General features: G+C 41.7%; 1 protein-coding gene across 3 annotated transcripts in view; it reads left to right on the forward strand.

The window, feature by feature from the left end:
• zfhx4 (zinc finger homeobox 4) overlaps nucleotides 1-22,017 on the forward strand; it is an 83,402-nt gene that overhangs the window by 40,955 nt on the left and 20,430 nt on the right. The gene's annotated exons all lie outside the window — the stretch shown is intronic.

Raw genomic sequence — 22,017 nt, forward strand, 5'->3', positions numbered from 1 at the left:
CTCGACAGGTGCTCCGCATCGGTGATAAAATGTGCTCTTGCATTTTCCTTCACTTTCTCCTGCCTCTTCCATTTTTTTTCCTCTTCCACGCCCCCAGTCCTGCCAGGATTCCTCCTCCTCCTCCTCCCTCGTACCCAGAGCCTTTCTGCTCCCAATGTAAAACATGCCAGCCGCCTAATCTTACCAAAATGAACATGTTGTTCCCATTATGGCCCTTCTTTTTATATCAGCAACACACACACACACGGTCCTGCATGCAGTGACATCTTTAGCAGGCATGCAGGAGGTTATGAAACTCTACCTTGGGAGGATCTCGAAGTGAAATTCTTCCCCCTAGAGTGAGCTTTAATTTCCTTTCTCATGACCAAAGCAATTTGGCTTTCATTTAAAAGTTTTGGGGCTGCCAGCAACTAATAAGTGTAACAGGACTGTAAAACATTTGGAGAAAAAAGAGAAAAGATTAATAGTTTTATTTGAGAGGGACCTATAATTTAAAACATAAGACCTTAGTCAGGGTCCATTATATAATAATTCCTATGTTAATGCAGCTCTTTACGAAATGAGCGCTTAACTTGTTTTTGCTTTGCTTGACCTGGCCGGGGGAACAGCTAACACATTTTGAATGGCATTCCAAAGCTGAATTAATCTCTGTTCCCCAAAGTGTCCTGTTTATATATGAACTCCAGAACCAGATGGGCCTGAACTGAGAACCACATGTGAAAGTATGCCTTATAACTACCCGTATTGGAAAATAAATGAGACTGTTGTACTTTTGGCTTTAATTACAGCTGGATCAAAGGTGCCCCAGAGTTTGGGGTGCACCAGTAAAGTCCAGTTAGATAAATCATTATTGTGAATTTAGAGAGACAGCCTACTTTCTACACAAAAAAAGTCCCTCCCCTAACTCCTGGTTTCTCCTTAGACACATGAATATAAGATTTTAAATCTGTCAGAAACAATTTTCAGTGAGAACACCTTCAAATGTTCCACTATTAAATGCCTTTATAAAAAATAAAAAGGCTTTAGTTTTTGCCACAAATACATTCTACGAGGAAGCGTTAGGCTCTACTTGAATTTTTTTTCAAAGTGGATGTGTTCTTAGATGCTCCGCTTTTGCACAGACTATGTGTTTTTTTAGGAACAACGGTATTCTTTCACAGACTCCTAGTAAACATGTTACAGTGTATTTCCTTTTACTGCATGCATATAAATATAGGAGAGTGATTTGAATTTCAACTGCCTGGTGGTTTTAGGCAGCATCTCATGACTACTTTTGCCCTGTTTTTCAGATGGTGCAAATATATATAAATATATGTATAGTTGACTCATACAGACTCTTTGCCCTATGTTTAACAATTTTTTCCCCCATTTCAAATATCAAAACTCAGACACTGGCAGGGAAGAAAGCATTGACTGAGGAGAGAGTACATAAGGGGTAAAACAATCCCCTTGTGTGTATTTAGCAGGTAGTATAGTTAAAGCTAAATGTTTGGATTCCAAGCGAATGCTTGGTTAGGGTGAACTGCAAGCAGCTCTAATCAGTCAGAGCCTTGAACAAAGGGCAGGGGGTGGTGTTAAACTTTTTTTACTGTTCCAGCTCTTAGTAGGAGGGAGATTTTTCAGGTAGTTTAACCCCATAATCTCAGTGTTTGAAGTGCTTTCTAACAGGGGGTATAACAGAAAAGGATTAGGAAATTGATTCATGGCAACACTTATTTTCTGTAATTGAAACAACTGCAATAATAGCTAAATATTATGGAAAGACTGAATGTTACAGAGCAGTATTCCTTTAGAGATATTTAGCCGCCCTGTTGTGTCTCATTTACAAGCACATTTATGCATTTTGGAGTGTAATGTACATTTCGACTGCAGGAGAGTCCTCAACAGCATATATTGACTGGTTTTGTGAAATCATTGGCAATTTACTTACTTTTCTCTCCTAAAGTCCAAAAGTCTATTATATACATTTTTCTTACAATGTATATTTAACAGATGATTCCACAGAAGCTCCAACAAATAGAAATAACTTCAATATTATCAGCCCTCAATATGTCTGTCTCTGTCTTTATAACAGCTGCCATTGTTTTTTGAATAATATTTATGTTTTTATGTATTTATTTATTTATTTTTTTAACTAAATATATCAGAATATCACGAGGTTTAGTCTTAGAAATTGGTCCCATTTTTCCAAGTATTCCCAAACATATTCATTTCAGGTCAGGGCTCTATGGTGGTCACTCAGCAGCATCTTTATTTTGAATTGTATATTTATTGTTTTTTGGCTGTTTGCTTTCCCTACTATAATTGTTGCCTTAAGTTTAAGGATCTAATAAAATGATTCCATACTTTACCACAGATTGACAAATATACTAGCTTCCAAAATGTCTGGAGTAGTGAAAAATGTAGTTAGGTTATAACTGTGGGACAGAGAGATGGCGGTGGGGGGGGGGGGGGGGGGGTCTGTAACTGGTGCCCATGCTGCTGAAGGACTGGGCCTGGTGCCTGGTGGGTGATGGCAGTAATTTGTGGCTGCGCTCCAGAGAAAGGTCCTGGAGTAAGCAACATTTCAGCCTGCACAGAATTACAGCTGGGTGTTAAAGGAGGTGGTAGGGCCTTCGTCAGGGTATAACTCCTGAGTTTAGCACTTTCTGATCATTAGTCAGTTTTGTGAGGAGGGAGGGTGGGGGGGGGGGGATTAATTTAAATGCTGACCTGTATATTTCACTTTAAAACAACTTTCTGGCAGTATGCCAATAATTATAACGCCATTTGGGAATAAAGGTTATAATGCCATTGACTTTATGTACATGAGAGTGAATTTGTTTCAACAATTTTTGATATTATTTTTTATGGGATAATTAAGGGTGAGGTTTGGAAGACCTACAGCAATGGAGGATTAAAACTGAGCTGCGTTAGTAGCCACAGCCATGGACACACACAGCCCACTGTAGCCAAATGTTTAATCATAGACCAAACACAAGAGAGCGGAAGCAAAGCTCACTTAGGCATTAATTTTATTAAACTAAATATAAACCAGTAAGCTAGTGCTCCACAGGGCTTATTATTAAGTCTTACAGCTATACAGACTTCACTTTACATTTGCCAAAACGTTTTAGGAGCAAAGCCATTAGAACAACTGTTGGTTCCTAAAGAACATTTTGTTTGAGTTTTAATGTTCTGAGTTTAATTTCAATTTCAATTTTTCCAATAAAAGTCTCTTCAAGTACCACAGCACGGTTCTTCCCCTAAACAGCCAGGTTCAGACTGACTGGTTTCAATGCCAGTTCCTCTATGTGATAATCTGCTGTACACAGCTCACCACAAACGCCCAGCACCCGGAAACAAGAATACACAGATACACAGAATCTTATTTTTGCCTTTTATTTCTCTACTCTGGTTTTGCTGTTTTTGCTAAGTTCTCTTATTGCTTCCCTCACCTTTTTCATTTGGTTCCCTTATTCTGCCACTTTCATTCGGTCTGTTTTACACGGCTTAGCACTTCCTTTGTGCTTTCGCATGAAGGTGGGTGTGATGATTGGAGATATTCGGATGCCCCTTATTGTGGAAAACAGGGAGCGGCTTGAGAATGGCTCATGTTATCCCAGGTTTTCTGACATAGACAGCTCATAAAAACTGACAGGGAAGTCTTATTCAATTTTTGGCTTAATTCGTCCACTTTGATCAGTTGTAATCAGTTTTGATCATTTCTTTTTTATATATGTGCGCCTAATCTTTACTAATGAGTGTCTTGTACTTGATGGCCATTTTGGCTGGAAATTTAATAAGTGAACTGTGGTCTCTAACTTTTGGCACTGTAAACACCTTTAATGAGACATTCAGCGCTGAAAGCATCATACAGTCCCATTGTAGTAGGAGAAATGGAGCTGTGTTTCTCAGAAGAGTGAATACATAGTCCAGACAGTCTTGTAATTTCTGTCTGAAGCAGTGTGTGATAATGAATGTGATGTCTCCAGTCCAGTGTGCTAAATTAGCCAAAGGAGACCAACTAGGCCGAAGCTCTCTCAGTCAGCTCCCTGTGTGAACAGTAATATCCCGCTCTAAAGCGCTCCCTGAGAATCCGGCTGCAGATCTCCCAGGGCGACCGTAATTCCCCCTGCCCAGGGCCCACAAGACTCATCATTTACACAAGGTAAACATCATGAAGCTGAGAATTTGGAAAGGCAGGGGGGTTATGTGGTTAAACATGTTTTTGAAGTGGAGTTCCCCATTTGTAAATCACTGTAATCTAAGCCCTGCGCATGTGGGCCCCTGCACACTCGCTTTTTAACACAGATGTGCTATATAAAGGCCCACCTATAAAAACGTGTAAAACACTACATGCTGAGCCAAAGGGTTTGTCCCGATGCGCTGTTTTGTTTTGCGAACTCTTGAACTGAGCAGTTTTCTTTTTTTTGTCCTCTAGTAGAGGTGGCTTTATTGTTTAGAATACATGAAAGAACTACAGTGTTGGCAGCATGGAAGAAAAAAAACATCCTAGATATCAAGTTTCTGCCTTTTAATCTGGTACAGGAAATATTCTCAATATTTTTATAAATTCATTTATGTGCAAATATATGACAGGGCTACATGGGCTTGATTTCATTCATTTGCAAGACAAAAACTATCCTGATCAGACTAAATACACAAAATAAATAAAATTAATGGCATTGTGAAAGGCAAATGATGTTTTATTTTTTCCACATAAAATAAATAGTTTCTGTTTTGGTTATTAGTTACAAGTTATTGCTAGGTTTAGGAGTAGGCTTTTTATTACACACACACACACACACACACGTGTAATTGCATATTTAAGTATGTGTATGTATATATATGATACATTCGGGACCTAGCTTTCCTTATATATGTTTTTTACATAATACATACATACATATAATATTTTGGTCCCACATACGTACATTTTATAAAAACATTATTGTGTGCGTTTTACCATTAAAGAAGGCGGACAAGAAGAGAAGTATGTAATTGTGTGCGTGTGGAGAGGGGAACCCATTTCCCTGGCCTCTAGCTCAACTGTAAATTGCCTGATGGGTTAGCTAGGCCATGCATAAAGGGCTTTTTGCATCCTTTGGTTGCTTCTCCATTTTGCCGTGGCTCAGGGAGTGGAGATGGGATCTTATGGAGGTAATTATTTCTGAGAGCCCCCCTCCACAACCCCCAGCCCCATCAGACTGCCCCCTCCTCACCACCCCCCCCCCCCACCCCCAAACATGTATTAGAACTGGAGGAAGAAGAGAGAGGAGGCCTTTGTTTGGCTCATGCTTAGACAAAGGGTCTGCCTGACTTTGGAGATGAACAAGTCTTTAAATGCTGTGGCTTGATCCGCTCTGAAAGCCGAAAGTGCCCAGCTCGCCCGCCCTGGCTCTTTTGTTTCTTCTGAGTGATAATGCTTCAGGAGGTTTCCAACCAGGGCCAAATTACCAGCACTGGAGTGAGAACCATTTACATAGCAGCTGTAGGCCAACAACACGCACTAATGGACATGCCATGCTTTTGTGTATGTGTGTGGTGGTGAGTGGGGGTGTGCTATATTTGTGTCCATGTGTGAGCAGAAAAGGAGGGATGGGTTCCTTATCTTTTGCGTGACACAAACATGTATGAAAGTAGACAGTGTCAGACCTGCTTTAACTCGTTTTGCAGTTAGTAAAGAAATTCTCTGAAATTCTTTGTTCTGCAGCTGATTCCTCATTTGCTTTCTTTCCGTGTCTGCATTTCATTGCGATGACACGGATGTCGTTTTAATGGTCCCTTTTTTTCTTTCTTCTTTTTCTCTTTTTTTTTCTTTCCGAGGGCATACAGGCAATTACAGCAGTTACTTTTCAAGATCATCTCCCCAGACAGTGTTTTCCAGGGGTTTGTAACCATAATTTGTGGCCATTACATAGACTGAAATGGGAAGGCAGTGGAGTGTAAGATATGATATACAGCCAAATCGGTCTCATCATTCTGTTAGCCATGGGTGATGTACTAATGCAAGGGCATCCATTTTCCTTTGATTCCTCACACAAAGCGGGCGGACACAGCGGCCGCCACATTCCACTGTGATTAGAGACACAGGCCAGGGCTGCTAGCTTTCTTCACAACCACATCTGTTTCGCTGTCTTACCTGAGGGTGCTTTTCACTCAGCCACAAGCCCTCCTGGAGCTCCTTCAGGAGCACAAACACTCCCATGACTGTTGATTTTGCTCATCTGAGCATTCAGAGTCAAAAAGTCATTTCCTTTAGAATGGCCTTGGCAACAAGAACAGGCTGTGGCACAGTAATGCATTCAAGTTGTGCTCCAGTACTTAACGTGGCCAATAACGCCATGTTAGGAGCGTCCTCCAAAAGAGTAAACAAGTCGTCCTCTAGAAATAGGCCATCCTATGGGAAAGCATTGCCTGCATATGTCAACAGAGACTTTGGTTCCACGGACATAAGTTGTCCCAGGAGAGCTATAGCTGGCCTCTGAGTTTATATTACAGTATCATTAAATGGAGACAATGCTGGACACTCGAATCAGTTTTCATACCACAGGTTAAATCCTCATATACAGCTTTATTATTTGAAGACTAGGAATTTTAGCAAAAAGATTCAGATGGCAAGCTCTCAACATAGAGTCATTTCTGAATAATTCCTCCCACCACCGTATTATAATTACTCTGTGGGTTTTGCGTGCACAGGGCCGAAATTAGTTTTGAAAACGGCCAGCTAGCCTTAAACTATTTTTGAAAGGGCATGCATGTTTCAGGGCTGAGTCTTCCTTTTTTGCTGTTTTTCTTTCAGAAAGAACCCCCCCCCCCTTTTTTTTTTTGAAAACGGGTAATACAAAAGCTAAATTGTTACCTCATGTTTTCATAGTGTGTTTGTGACCACTGACAGTTATAATTCGCAGAAATTGCAATGATTATCCACATTAACATACCTGACTGCAGCCATTTATGCTTATTTACAATACAAAGCCCTCCTTTGGATCCTTGGGATGCTTTTTTTCCTTGCATACTAATGTGTATTAATTCTTCCCATGAAAAAGCTATTTTACGTTTGCTCCCCTCACTTTTCTGCCCATGCCTTTGTTGCTGTTGAAAAGCAGGTAGCAAATTTCTAAAGCAGCTCTTTTTTAGACATGCGAGAACGTGATACCTTTAGAAGCGAAATGCAGCTGCGGTGCTATGGCAGCCTCTATTTACCCACGTAAAAAAAAAAAAAGCAGATCCTTTTTTTGTTCTGGCCTGAACAATAACAATAAGCCTAGCTTAGTGCATTGAATAGCTGGCTGGTGACAAAAGAGGGATAGCTGGTTTAAAGTACAGCCCCACGTGACCTAGGAGAAGGTGTAAGCAGTAAATAGTAATGGAACCGGTGATGTCGGAGTTGGGGAATTAGCAGTAGGAGCCGTGATGTGGCCTTAATTTGAACAGGAGAGGCAAATTGCTTGGCGGTGTTTTCTTATTGTGCACCGACACCACTGACACTAACCATAGCAGATAGTACAATGCTTACTGTCACAGAGCATTAAGAGAGACAAGGCATTGTCAAAGCGCAGAGACAGGCAACATGGAGCTCAGATAAAGCAGCAATTAACTGATTGCCTAAAGCAGTACAACACAAGACTAGTGTTAATATGAATGTGTGATGATATGGATGGATTTCTGCTTGGGCACACAGAGACACACATATACACATGCACATACCATGGTTCAGCAGTGGTAGTGCAATGTTTATGTGTCCAACACCCCTGTCATTAGCTATCATCTCTTGTAGAGTGTGGGGCCCGAGTCCTATCACTCCTGATTAGGCTGGGAGCTTGTGATGGCCATGGCGTTCAGGTGTCAGGCTAAAGTTAGTGACCCCTTCCTCCACAGCGTAGCCCTGCCTGCAAGTAATTAGTCCTGACTCCAGCCATCACGCCATCCCTTCCCCCCCACACTTTTCCCTCCCTCCTCATTTCACTCCACTGACCTTGCAACCTGCCCCTCATTCAATGGACCAGGCCTGTGTGTGGGTGGACTCTAGCAGTATTGCTTTATTTATTTATCTGTTTATGTATCTTTTAAAGCCAAAGCAAATTAATGGTAAATGCTTGTATGGAATCATTTGCTGAAGACTCCATCATTGTATCTGATTAGATGCATGTGTGCACAACTGTTAAAAAGAGGATTTGTTTGGTGGAAATATGACAGTAGATGTGGGTGTATCCAAAACAATGCCCTATTCCCTAAATAGTGCACTATTTTGGAGTTCTGCCATTGCGTAGTAGTGCCTGAATAGTAGTGCCTAGTAGTACACAATTTTCAACAGCGTCAAACAATACGACAGCGCACCGTAATAAGTAGTGTACAACTGATATACCATAGCAGATAGCGGCTACACAAAACACACTATGTTGTTTGTTTGTTTCTTTTTTACATGTTTATCTAAGGAGGGCACCAATGGAAACCTCTATACAATTTAGTAGACCTTACTAGTGAACGTGGTAGAACGTGGTATGGAAAGCAGGTTAGCTACATTGCTAAACATGTTTTTGTTATTCAGGTTACTTCAGGGACAGATGAAGGCATTGCAAGGTTAATCCTGTAGTAATCATTCACTACCCTCCTGAATTCACTTCTCTATTGTAGTGTACTATATAGCGAACAATGTAGGGAATAGTGAGCATGGGGTCATTTCGAACACAGCTGATATCTACCCCATGGATTGTATACAAGGTGTTTTTTATTCTCTCTCCCCCTCACTCAGCCAGAGCTTTTTTTTCCCTTACCCCTACCTCCTGCACCTCATCCATCAGTACAAAGTATGGAATTGATAGCCAGTATTGATTATCCCTAGCCGTGCCTAATCGTCGCTAACCGTTGGAAGCTTTGCAGCTTTAGCCCGTCAGGCTCTAATACAGCTGGGAATTTCGACTTAATGCTGTCGTCATGTTCTCTTAGCAGCACTGTTCCAACCTATCATGGTCCAATCTGTGGCCTCCTCAGGCCTCAGGCCGACTAGTGGTAAAGCCTCAACCCTACAGCAAAGACAAACAGACATGCTGAATATAATGTGTATTAAATAAGAAGTTGAATGATTCACATTCTCTGGAATTATGATTTTATTGACTCTCATTTTTCATTTTCAAAATCTTTTTTTTTTTTTTTGCATCATGGGAAGCTTTTTTGCATATGTAATAGACTTTGTACGTTGACCAGGAAAATTTGCTCGTAGCTATCGCCACATTTGAACCCTGCTAATGTATGTAAATGAAAAGAAGTCTGTCCTGAGGATCGGCACTATTTTAAATGAAAGGCGAGCATGATCAGAGCCCTATCAGAGAGAGCCGAAAGCAGCTGCTGATGATTCCTTGCCTGGTATCTCTCCCCGCCATCATCGAGGCCTGCATTAAAGACGTGCAACTCATCAGACAGTACAGTAGGCACCACTATTTTATGAAAATTATCTCCGGGGCGAAGGCTTTTTTCTCTTAATCAGAAGACACTAGGGCCGCTTAAGTGGAGTGCTCCACTCTACAATCATGCTGGATTTTCATTTAATTTGTTTGCGTGAAGGAGGGGGACCTAAGGCGTGCGAATATGTGTGTGTGTGTGTGTCCATTTTGCCACCAAAAAAAAGTGTGCAATCCTGATGTTGTTGTACTGCGTGCATCCCTATTAGTCTGTCCATATGAACTGGAGTGGTTTTTCTTCAGTACTGTTATTACATCTGATGTGAATTAAGAGTGTTACACATACACACACACACACACACACACACAATCTTGGGGGACTTGGTGAGCTGACAATGGGCCGTGTTAAGTGCAGTCATTAGTGAGCAGGGTTGCTGATTATTCCCCCACTGTGTCTAGGTGTGCAAGAGAGGCACGAAGGCATTTGCATAATGTATGGTGTAAGAAACATTCCCAACATTCAGAAGCAGTGCGGGGTGATTAAGTGCTCATTTATATCTTTCAGAGCCGCTGAGATCCACTTTACCGCTCACAATTATAATCAAGGATACCTGAAACAAGGGTTTCCCTCCAGGTCTGCGGCATTCTTTTATGAATAAGTGTGAGGTTAAAAACACAGTCATAATGTGTATTTTAGAATCATTATACATTATAGAAAGGTATCTCCTGCTTGAGGGTTACCTGCTCAAGTCAATGAGATTTTTCTACTTCTATCGGTGGTATTTCATTGCGCATCAACTGGACTTTTCTTGCACAATACCTCGTTCAACTAGGCATCTACCAGGGTGAGAAATTATGTGGCCATTTAAGGGCTGAATTGGACATCCCTAAGTGCTGCGTATCCCAGCACTGTCCCTTCACTCTGGCATTGTGGATGTGGCTAGCCGTCTTTCTGCCTATAGCTCATTCACTCATTTTCTGTAGCTCTTTTACTAGTGTGAGTCCAGAACTTACACGGAATCAATGGACACAAAGCAGGTATACATCCTGGAGGGCTGCCAGCCAATCACAGAGCACCACACATTCTTACCAACATTTGTTTTTGGACTGTGTAAGGAAACCAGAGCAGCCAGAGGAAACCAGAGCAGACACAGGGAGAACAAACCACACTCTTCACAGACAGCAACGTGACCAGGCGATGCTGGGGATTCTGTTAAATGAAGGCCTGAGCTGCACTCGCTGTTGGGAGAGTGTTTCTCCCCCATTTTACTCTCTGTCCTTTAACCTCCTCTACTTCCCTCCGCCTCACTTCCTGCCCCTCTGCAAGGCTATTAAAGCAGTGTCTTTAGCTTGTCAGATCATGGCATGGCAGAGGGGAAATATTCTATCTGAGAGGCGCGTTGTCTCCAAGTGCCGCAATTAGGAGTGTCAGCCAACGGGCCCAGCTCTGCCTGATGTGTGTGTGTGTGTGTGTGTTTGTTGGGGGTATCAGGTCTTGGGTTGGTTGGTGGACCCCAGTGTCTCCCCCTCCCTCCCTCACTAAATGTGGAAACAGCGCTCTCTGTTTGATAAAAGAAAACAGACGTTGCATGCAGAAAGCCCCGTGAGTTAACAGCCAGTGAGACGCTCTCGTGGGTCAAGTGCTGCATTTGCATTTTGATGGGATGTTATCGAGTAATTAATGCACCAGTCAGAATGCATTACCCCAGGAGTGAATTGAAAGGTTCATTACCAAATCGCCCCTCACTCCAGGAATAGGTTTTTCTTTTAGCTCCACCCACTGCACCCCCCCCCCCCCCAATGTTTCCGACATGTTGTTTTTTTTGCGCTCACATTCACCCCTGTCGTCCATAGCAGAAAGAATAGAGAGGTGAGCGGTGGCACTTAATAAGGACATTCACTTTGGAGAGTGCTTGTCTAAATAAATGTACACATCCAGGCCCTGCTGACCTGTCACATTAATTGCTTCTCCAGTGCCTTAACAAGCCAATCTTCATCAGCGCAAGGCCTGTTATGAATAACCAAGGCATCAGAGGACCTCCATGCTTAATAAAAATGCATCTGATTTATTAGATTGGAGTGCATTGTTTATAAAGAGCCCAGCTAGCAGCGTTTTCTTCTTCGTTTGATGTTGGTAGGTACCTGTTAAAATGAACTGTGGGAGCCATTTTTGGATTTTTAAAATTTTTCTCTGAAGAAGTCAGTTACTATTTTGTACTGCTGTGTTTCCAGTATAGTTTACTTGTATTGTATTGATCCTGTAGACTTTTACATTAGGGTAAGTGCCTGTATTTTCAATGTAGCAAAATTATTATGGTAGAAATTTTGTACTAAATTGACATTATCTTAGACATAAGAGTGATATTTTACAGGAAAAGAATAATAACTTTCTTGAAATGAATATACATATGGATATTTATTTTAAGTAACTTTAGACCAGATATCATTTTCAGTTGGTGTGAAAAAATAGATGGATTTTGTACAGTGATAAACTACTAAAATGCTCTTCAGTCATGTAAAATAAATAGATCAAGCCATGGTTTGTTTGGCTTCACCCATTCCACTGTCCAGCTTGGGCCTCTTTGCCTTGTCCGGACCAAGCCCAGCACTGAGGGAACTCTGAGTGCAGCAGGAGATTAAAGCCTGGAATCAGGGCCATGTGAGCAATCATCATTTTACGCGAACATTCTTTCATCTTCACTTTTTCCAGCCCAATGCTAACAGGGGCTCATGTCACAACATCACTGTTGCTTTTATCTTCCTATAATAACTCTGTACAAAAAGAAGGAAAGAAAGAGGGAGGGAGAGGCAAAAGAGGAGGAGGGGGGGCAGAGTAAGAGTGGCCTGTTCTTTCTCTGCCATCACAGTAAATTTACACAAGGCCCTGTGCTGTTATTGGAGCAGCCTCTTTTATGTCATCAGCCTTGTCGCTGGGACTGAACCCAAAAATATTCTGTATAAACTTTTTATCATTCTTTTTTTTTCCTTTTTTTAAATAAAGAACTTCTGCAGTGTCCAGCTGCTGATAGCGTTCTCAGGTTAATGAGCTTGGTGGACATAAGCAAGCTATCTTCCAAGTTGCAACATCTCAGCTGGCGGCCACTGGTAAACAGTGGTAGCCATTCCCAGTGCAACAACCTCATCAGAGGTAGCGGGCAGTAGTGGGCAGCAGCTTCTCTCCTGGTCCATCAGCAGCCCATCAGCAGGTCTCACACACCAGCAGGCCCGTGCCTTTTGTTCTCTCGCAGGTTAATAGAAATGGAGGAGATGGGCCGAGGAAAAGCAGGGCAATTTTCTGCTATTTAAGCTTGGGGAGATGGCACTCTTCAGGAAGCAGTGAAGGAGTGAGGGAGTGTAATGGGCGTTAGGAAAAAGAAGGGAGAGTGGATGGAGTTACTGGAGGAGAATCTTAAGATTTAGGCATGCATGGAATTGGGCAGAGGACGTAAGGTGAAATAATCAGCGATCTGAAATTGAAACCTGTCAGCTGGCCAACGCTTGACTTAAGTTTCTCACACAAACTAACACACAGGCATTCAGAAATATTAGCTAAAGAAAAACCCATGGTCATTATGTATGTTTCATTCAATATATTTACATACACAGACAAACAGAATTTTGTTCATAATCTTCATGCAGAAGAATGCTAATGTAGCACACAGTCTTCTGGTAGAGTGAGTGAGAGTAGGCTTCAGACGGTTTCCACACTGATGAAAACTGATGTTTACTTAATTGCCTCAAAAACAATAGGAAAGTTAATTACCTCAAAATATGAGCTGACTCCTACTGGGAAGGATGGTATATATGCCACGTCTCGCCTGTAGCCATGTCAACAGAGGTACTAACAGCGCTCTTTATGAAGTATGTCATGTTGTATTATTTTAATTATTGTGTATCTCAGTAATTTTGTTTGTGCTGGATTTTTTTTCCCCTCTCCCTTACCTCGGGTTATAAAACATTGTATGCATACTCATTATTGATCTAATTCATTAGCTCGTCGAGCCAGCCATGTGACGTCTCCATTCCCGCTCCCATGACAATTACAGACAATAGGCTCCCTTTTAATGTTTAATCATGGCTCTTTCCTAATTAGCAGAAGAATGTTCAGCAGATACAATGGCTTCTGTTAGGATGTGGAATACAACATGCGTTTCTCATCCTGGATCAGTCTCAGTCTCCCTGTGGCAGGATCTGGCATTAGATTAAGGCCCGTCCACAAGGATCCGTTTATTTAAAAAAAACTGACATCTTTCTCTCTCCGTTTATGAAAATATCCCTGTCCCAGACGAATATGAAAATGGCTGCATTATCATGCCTGTCCTGTAGGTGGCCATAGTATCTCTTAAACAAAGGCATCAAAACACCAATATGCATGAGAGAAACACAGGCGTTAATCCCAAATCACTCCATACTCCTATGTAGTGCACTCAGTCATGATATTACTGAATCTAGATCTTAATAGTGCATTATATATTTCTAATACAGCATCATTTATATTTTTCATGTGTGGGAATCTAAAATCTAGTGCTAGCTACATGTCCATTGTAGTTTAATGACTTACGTACTTCACTATAGAGGGAGTGAAGAGCTATTTGAATTTAAGCCAGAGACAGGCACGCTCTGTGATGTCAGTGTTTCAGAAAATATCCGTTTTCTCCACATGAGAACAGTGACAACAGTGTCTTCAAAATCCCCAGTTTTCAGTGACCTAAAACACTGTGTTCATGTGGACAGGTGGCCAAAACGCAGACAAAAAAGGTCCGCTAACAAATAAATGAATCGGTGTGGACGGGGCCTAAGGAAGGTTGTTGGGGCTGCTGGAGCTGCTCCGGTTTTGAAGAGATGTATGTGGCAGGCCGACTTGGCTCTGCCGTCTTCATTTTGAGTGCTGCTAAAGTGAGCAAGCCCCTTCGCATTATTCACCCAGGCCGGCTGATCGAAGCCCAGCTCAATAGCACTAAACCAGCTCATGCTCCAAAGATTTGTCTTACAAAACCTTGAAAACTGCTCTGAACATCCATACATTGATTTTTGTTGGCGGGGATCTCCAGGGCTTTCATGTTGAGACAGGCTCCATGCAGAGGTGAGGAGAGGGCTTCCCCCCACCAGAGTGTATGCTGGGAGAGGGAAATGAAGAGGGGATTCCCTTTCAATAGCCAGGCCAAAAGAATTAGCAGCATGCAAATCCACCCAAGCCCAGTGAGCCTTTATGTTCCAGGTATTCCGAACTCCTTATAGAGCAGCATTGAGGCGGCCTGGCAAAATGCTTTTAACACTTCAACTGCAGATGATTAAAAACTTGAACATATCGTGTTGTTTAAAAAAACAACAACTTTATTTTAATTCAAAAGTTACAGCAAGCAATTCCAAAACAACCCAAGGTGTCCACACACTTTTGTTGTGCAGTATGTATGTGTGTATGTATGTAGGTTTCATATGCACTACTTTGTAGCTTATTGAAACCTGGAGGCGTTTAAGTTCCCCGCTTCATCTTCACAATTTCCCCCAGCAGAACTAATTAAGTCGGCGATGTGTGTGGAGAGTGGCAGCCGTGTGTTTGAAAACACCACAGTTGCTAGCATCAGAGGCAGACGGCATAATTGCAGATGCAGGTAGTAATGAACATTAATGAATGCACAGTTCTCTCCGAGGCAGCCGTTCTTTATGTTCCACCATGCCTGGTACGAGCCGCTCACCTCACTGCATCACTGATGAAATTATTAAAGCAGCTGCCAGAGCATGAGGAAAGGAAGTAAATAAATAAATAATAATAAATAAAAAACAACAGAATTCAACACCGTTACTCTGACACCTGGGCAGATGTGTGTCTCTTGATATTTAAGCAAAGTACAACTTTTTTTTTGCTCCTACCTTTTTTGCTCCTTTTCCCCAGGCCTTTGAAATGATAAGGAAATCAAAGTGAAGCCTAATTACACATCTTGGAACTGGCTGGTTTTAAGTCATTGTTCGTATTGTTGGGTGGGCTGGTGGGAGGGTAGAAGGGCTGTGTGTTCGTGTAAGTGTGTGTATGTGTCGGCAAGCTGGCAGCTGCCAGTGTGTGCCACCTGCCGTACATCTCTCTATTAGCATAATCATCTCCCCAGCAAATGGCAATAATGGTGTCACGCACCTTTGTGTAATTGCTACTGTCATAATATATGCCAAATGATTGTGTTGTGTGATTAGATGTTGGGGGGGAAAGAGGTCTCCCGCGTCACATTCACACTCGAGTGCTTTTATTTGGAGGCGAGGCAGTGAGGACACTGCTCTCACCTTGCCTTCACAGAACTGCTCTCATCCCCCTGTAATTGTGCCAAATGCAAATCAGAAAGAGATCATGCGCATTATTCGCAAATTAAACCGCCCTGATATGTTTTGATGCTTTCGCAGAAAGGTCATGCAGCGCAGTGTGCATTTATTCACCTCCCTCTCATCTGACTGTGGATTAAAATTTTGAATTAGTGTAGCGACAGGGCTGTCAGGGTTATATATATATATATATTTTTTGTTTTTATTGTTAAAATATTTTCCCATAAAAGTGGCACAGTGGCAATAGTTTATCAAAACAATTATATTGCTAAACAAAACAGGAAGCATAGAGGGCAGTGCTTCCTGTCTGTAAAATAGTCATATGTTAAAGTGCAGTTCCACCTCATTTTCAAAATGTCTGCATAATTAAATGTCAATGAAAACGATAATCAAGATTTATATGAGGTTAATAGCAGCATAATCCCTTGACTTTGGAGGTGACTACAAAAGAGTTAGAATGAAAAAGAAACCATAATAATTAATTAGTCAATTAATGAGTTAAATAATAATTATGAATACTGTTATCGTATTTCATATTACATGATTATGAGTTACAGCACTTTATCGCAGAGCAAAGAGTTAATACTTCAATGTCATCAGGAAAAAAAAATAGATCTTCCATTCCCAAAGCCTCATTCTTAGTGTTGCGTGTCTGTTCCATTACAAACATGGAGAGATATTAAAGAAAAAAAAGGGGAAAAAACTTTGCAGGAGAGGAGGAGATGAGGAATCACAGGCCTTTGCCACACTAATGTTTTACATAATTAGCCCACTCGCTTGTACCTCTGAGGGATGGCTCAGGCAAGCAAATGAATAGGTAATGATTGGAGTGGCCAGAGGCGCTGTGGTCAGAGCGTGAGTGGCAGCCGCTGTGGCCACTGTGACGAGCATAGGCCTTAATTGGGCCAGGGGAAAGGGAGAATGGAAGAGTGGAGGGGAGAGAGTGAGTGAAGGGGGGCAGAGAGTGCTGCATAAACAGCACACCATCCGAACAGGAATTCGAATGGATCTTGTGCTCCACTTGCTGACATTTCATTGCAACAAAGATTGTTACGATTTGCAAGGGAGGCAAAAAAATGATCTGTTTACTAATATGGCCTGGACTTTTCAACCATTGGATGCAGAGCTGTCTGTAGCTAGCTTCTCTGTAACGTTACATACAACGTCCACGTTTTCTTTCCATTTGATCTGCTGCTTTGCAGCATGTGCGTATGTGAATATATGAGTCAAATATTGCATTTTTTAAATTAGGATGTTAATAAAATTGTCTGGGGTGGGGTTGAGGTTAGAGCACACACTGCCTGTGTTTTTCTAACATTTTATGTTACATTAGCATTAAAGAAAAATAACAAGTGTTTGACAGAGGTATCAATTATTTGTGAAGCTCTGGTCAGTAAGTACATTTTAATGTCAGTGGGGGACTAGAATTGACATACTTGCACCAGCAGACAATGGACTTCCATTCCCTTCCTCCTCTAAAGGCTAAAGGTGCACGTTCAGTTCTGAGCAATCCTCCCTAATCGTCACAAGCAGGAGGAAAACACACTGTCTTTTTAAAGCATCTGTGTCTTAAGATGTCATTGATTAAATGTTAACTGATATACTCCAGTTGGCAATCTTGTTAGACCTTCCAGTAGCCAAGATAGACAGTTTAGGGTCCCGGCTGATCAATATTACAGATAAAGATTTCATCCATCAATGAGCTCCAAAAACAAAAGGTGTCTGTTACCTGATTAGGCCAGTAGGGAGCCCTCTCTCTCTCTCTCTCTCTCTCTCTCTCTCTCTAGTCCAGACTGCAGACACAGCACAAGAGTTTCAGTCGATCGGCTACAAACATGGAGGCCGTGTAATTACAGAGCCAAACAGTCCTGCAGATAACGCGCCTTTGACTTAGCTCCGGATAAAGGTTAATCTCCCTGTCTCTGTCCAGCGAGATGGGTCCTGAGCTTATATATTTATTTAAGGCAGAGAGAGAGAACCTCTTCCACTGAGACATGGAATCCTGTAGCATTAGCTCTGAGCCTCAGAGGGAGAGTTAGAACCTGCTGCATACCAATGCCAGCCACAAATGACCAAATCGATGGTGAAATGGCCAATGCTGTTTAAGGGTATCAATAAATGTTCCTTTATTTTACCCTCAGTGGATAAGTGTCGCAGTTAAAAGACCAGCGGATGTCTTAATTGAAAGTTAATTTTAAATCAATAGGTGGAGTCATTTAAATATTGATCCCCTCCTTCCACTCATTGTTGATATGCCACCTGCCCTGTTCCTCCTTCTCCATTTTTGTAGGAACAAATTTGTTCAAATGCAGTCAATAAACCACAGTTAGGGTGTCGTGTTGGAAAGTGAATGACACTTGGTGTCAAAATGGCTGCTAGGGTATTTCATTGTCTTTTCATTGTCTTTCGGAAGACATTTCTATTAAAAGAAGTCCTAAAGTAGATGCTGGATCAAAAACTCAATGTTAAAATGTGATATTGATGTGACACAGTAGGCAGTGTTCAATAGTACAGTGCTATTTTTAGAAGAACTGCACTGATCATGTTTTATGGCAGATTTCTGATTCTTTTACAATACATTTGACAGATTTTAGCCCAAATGTACATTTATAGTCAGAAGCCAAAAGACGTAAATGGCCTAGAAGTGTACCCTGTGCATGAAAAGGACCATGTACTGTCTACGGGTCTAAGAGTCAACTACGTGAAATAGCCAGTTTTTAGGATGTGATTCCAAACCTGGGCTGTTCCAATCACGCACCTTTGTTTATTAGCATTTCTTGCAAGTCCTAAGCACCAATGAACTAACTGGCAGTTACTCCTGCCTTTCCTTTTGTCCACACAGCACTGGGTCTTCAGTTCTTTGGCAGCTGGACATTCTGCACTATTAATGTTCCTGTATGAGTGTCAGACAAATAAGGAGAAGACAAAGAGAGAAAGTAAAGGAGAAGGAGAACAGGCCCCATTGTCCATGGCTGCTGCCTATCAGCCTAATCTGATTTATTTAAAGCATATGTCTGTTGGTACTCCTTTGTGTGGCTCTGGTAAGGAGGGAGTGCTGCCCATATGATATTGTTTAGGGGTTAATGAAATAGACATTTTTTGCAGGTTTTTATGGGGGTTGAGGGTAGCGAATGCGGATGCCATCTCCCTGCAGTTGCCAGCAGACAGGCTCCTGTCCTCTCCTGGCCATTGTAAACTCCACTTCCAGTTTGGGAATACAGTTTGATTCAGGGCCCAACCAGCCTAATTACTTCAGGATTGTTTTTTATTTTTTCTTTCTTATTTCGCTCTGGTGTAAATTCAAATCAAAGCTGCTGCTAGCCTGAACTCAGAAACTGTGAACTCTGTGAACTTCATGCCTGTTTGTAGCTTCCACAGAGTGGCGGTTATGACCAAAACCACATCTAGTGTCATGGCAACTGCCCGAGCACCCATTTTAACCACTACAATGACATCCACTATTTTAACTGAAACGAAGCATCTGCTTTTGGGGATGATTATTACTGTTTTTCTTTTCTTTTTAACTATTTTCAATCCATGTTATTACTCACTCCCTTTTCCTTCACCAGTAGATGTAAGGTGGCTTTTGGTGATTGTCTATATCAATATTGTAGCCATGTAGCACTATTGAGCTTCCCTTCAGGGTAAGGGAAAAAGAACCGGATCAAAAGAAGCTAGGTTTGTAGGACTATATTCTAGAATATCCAGCAGTATGCTGTTTTAGTAGTAAGAAATGCACAAATGACACCGAGACCAAGTATAGTGGTTAGAAAAGCACTAAAAGGAGTGAATATCTGAGGTCTTGTGCTCCTGGCTCATTCTGATTTGTCCACTGGCTTTTCTTGGTTCCCAGGGCAGCTCCAGCCTGCAGATGGGTGACAGATAGGTCTTATTTGTCTGATAGAGTTGAGCAGGGAAATGGAGCTACAGCTGGTTACTTCATTAGGTCCTCACATTGATTGAACCCCCCGCTGAAGTGATGCTGCAGCCTCCTCCGATAACTGCTGGTAATAGAACAAAATGAATTCTTATCACAGAGATTGGAAAGGCCATTAACCCTGGCCTCCAGTGCTTTTTAGAAGTCACAGACAGGAAGCCAAGCAGTGAGCAGGAGAGGAGGAAGGAAAAAAAAAACGGTGAAGGGAGGGAAAGAAAAAAGCGTGCTCTGTCGGAGTCGAGGTCACGTTGGCGGCCGTGTGTGAAATTTCCAGGCCTTTTTGGCTCCTGTGCAGATGAAACAGCTACCCGGGCAGATGTTTATAATCATGTCTTGAATAAATATTGGACAGAGAATAATAAAAGACGAGGAATGGAGAGGGGGAGGATAAGGGGGAAAAGAGCGAAACGAGCAGGAATCTGTTTAAATTATTTTCAAATAGCGCAGTAAGCCCGGCCGTGCCGCCCGTTCATGCCCTGTTTGATTTGTTCGGGACGCCTCGGGTGATCCGTACGGCTAGTTGTGTAAGATCCAGGTGCGCCAAGGTTTTTTTCCCCCTTTTTTTTTTCAATGAAAGCCCTTTGAAGATGTGTTCTTTTAAAGCTTTTGTGTTTGTTATTAGGAATCATTAATATCGTCTCGCGCTCTTGGGCGCAAAAACAAAAGTCGGCGAAAAAAAGCGCAGGAAGATTTTTTTTTCTGTTGGTGCAGCAAAAGGTATGGCTTTAATCTTCATCATGTTTATTCATATGACGGCTGGAAATAATAGGTGTGAGCGCATCATCCATTTTGACGAGAGGACTTAGAGGCTGGTGGCAGAGAGAGAGTGAGAGAAAGAGAGACTTCCTCGCATGAAAATAATTGACAACAAGAAAGAGGATTGAGGCAAGTGCTGATACAAGCATTTTGCTAAAAAAAAAAAAGTTTATGTTTTCGACTCTTTTGATAGGCGCCTTGAAAAAAAAAATATATATATATATATTGACAGCAACAAATGGGCAAGCTGTCTAGATTTTCTCTCCCTTGGGATTATATTCATTCTGCCATAAGACACTGTCATAACAGCCGTTATTCTAAAGCTTGCTGAGCTCTAGCAGAGCACCGTGTTCAGAGAACGTCCTCATAACCTTCAGTAGTTCAATCTCAAAGTACGATCGTGGCCAAATGGGTTCAATATGTGCTCTGGAGCACATGACGTCATGCCAGTTCTCAGCATGGGAAGAAGATTGTTGCTTTGTACTCACGCTGATTCACCCTAAACCTGACCCAGTGGGGTGGTAACTATACCGTGTGTTTGTGTAGGCCCAGATGACAGCGAATTATAACCACTTGAACTCTAGAGTAAGACACCATCATTATACTTTCACTTACATTTAAGTGTTCTACTCTGGTGCTTCGGTGCATACACTCCCACATATAATAGGTTCCTGTTCCAGGAAAAATCTTTAATTGCTGCAGAACCTTCACATTTTGTGTAGAGTCCATAACCTACATTTTTCAGGCATTTTTCTTATTGCCCTGTGGGCCACTTAAAACATTTTTGCGGTATCAAAAGCAGTTGTAATTCAGAACTCACTTCTGATTCTCTGCCTTTTATTGTGCTTCAGGTTGAAAAACTCCTTAACGCTTCAGTATGTAATGCAGTTGTTTGTGACACCACAAAAGTCAAATTGAAACACGCTGTATTTGCAGCTGTACGTGGTACAAAAGATAGTACGTGGACTGTGTGGACCGGACACTGAATGTTGGGTTTTAATACTAACAATTTTTACATATTTGAAATTGGGGAGAAATTAAACATTCATATTTTTCTTGCGTCATTTATTTACAAGAATTGTGTAAAAGAGACAAATGTGTTTATTTAGATGGCATCACAAATCTACATCAAAGCTCACCGGAGAACAGCCGATATCCACGCTTTAAGGTTGCCATGAGTAACGTTTTTATAAGTGCACTGTTTGTCCTAAAATTCACAGCACAAAAGCATGCCAGACAGTCTTGGACCAAAAAAAGGCTTTATTCTTGGAATAAGGATTTGAAAATATTAGAGAGGCCCTTGAAACATTTTCACCAATAATCCCTTCTTCTTAGAGCCATGTAATATAGGTTAATGCTCAGCTACTTGGACATCCTTAGCAATGCTAGCTGCTGATGATGATAATGTACGTGTGTGTGTGTGTGTGTGTGTGTGTGTGTGTGTGTGTGTGTACTGTGCTCCCGGGCTTAGCTGCAGCAGCAGAAGCAACACCCACTCTCCACGTTGATGTTTAGTATTTTAGACATGGTACATTAACAGCATCTGGTTAAGATCTAAATGCTTGTTAAATACGCCGAAATTTGGAAAAGAGAGAGAGAGAGAGAGAGAGAGAGAGAGAGAGAGAGAGAGAG

The sequence above is a fragment of the Hoplias malabaricus genome, chromosome 1, assembly GCF_029633855.1.
Source record: "Hoplias malabaricus isolate fHopMal1 chromosome 1, fHopMal1.hap1, whole genome shotgun sequence".
Lineage (NCBI taxonomy): Eukaryota > Metazoa > Chordata > Actinopteri > Characiformes > Erythrinidae > Hoplias > Hoplias malabaricus.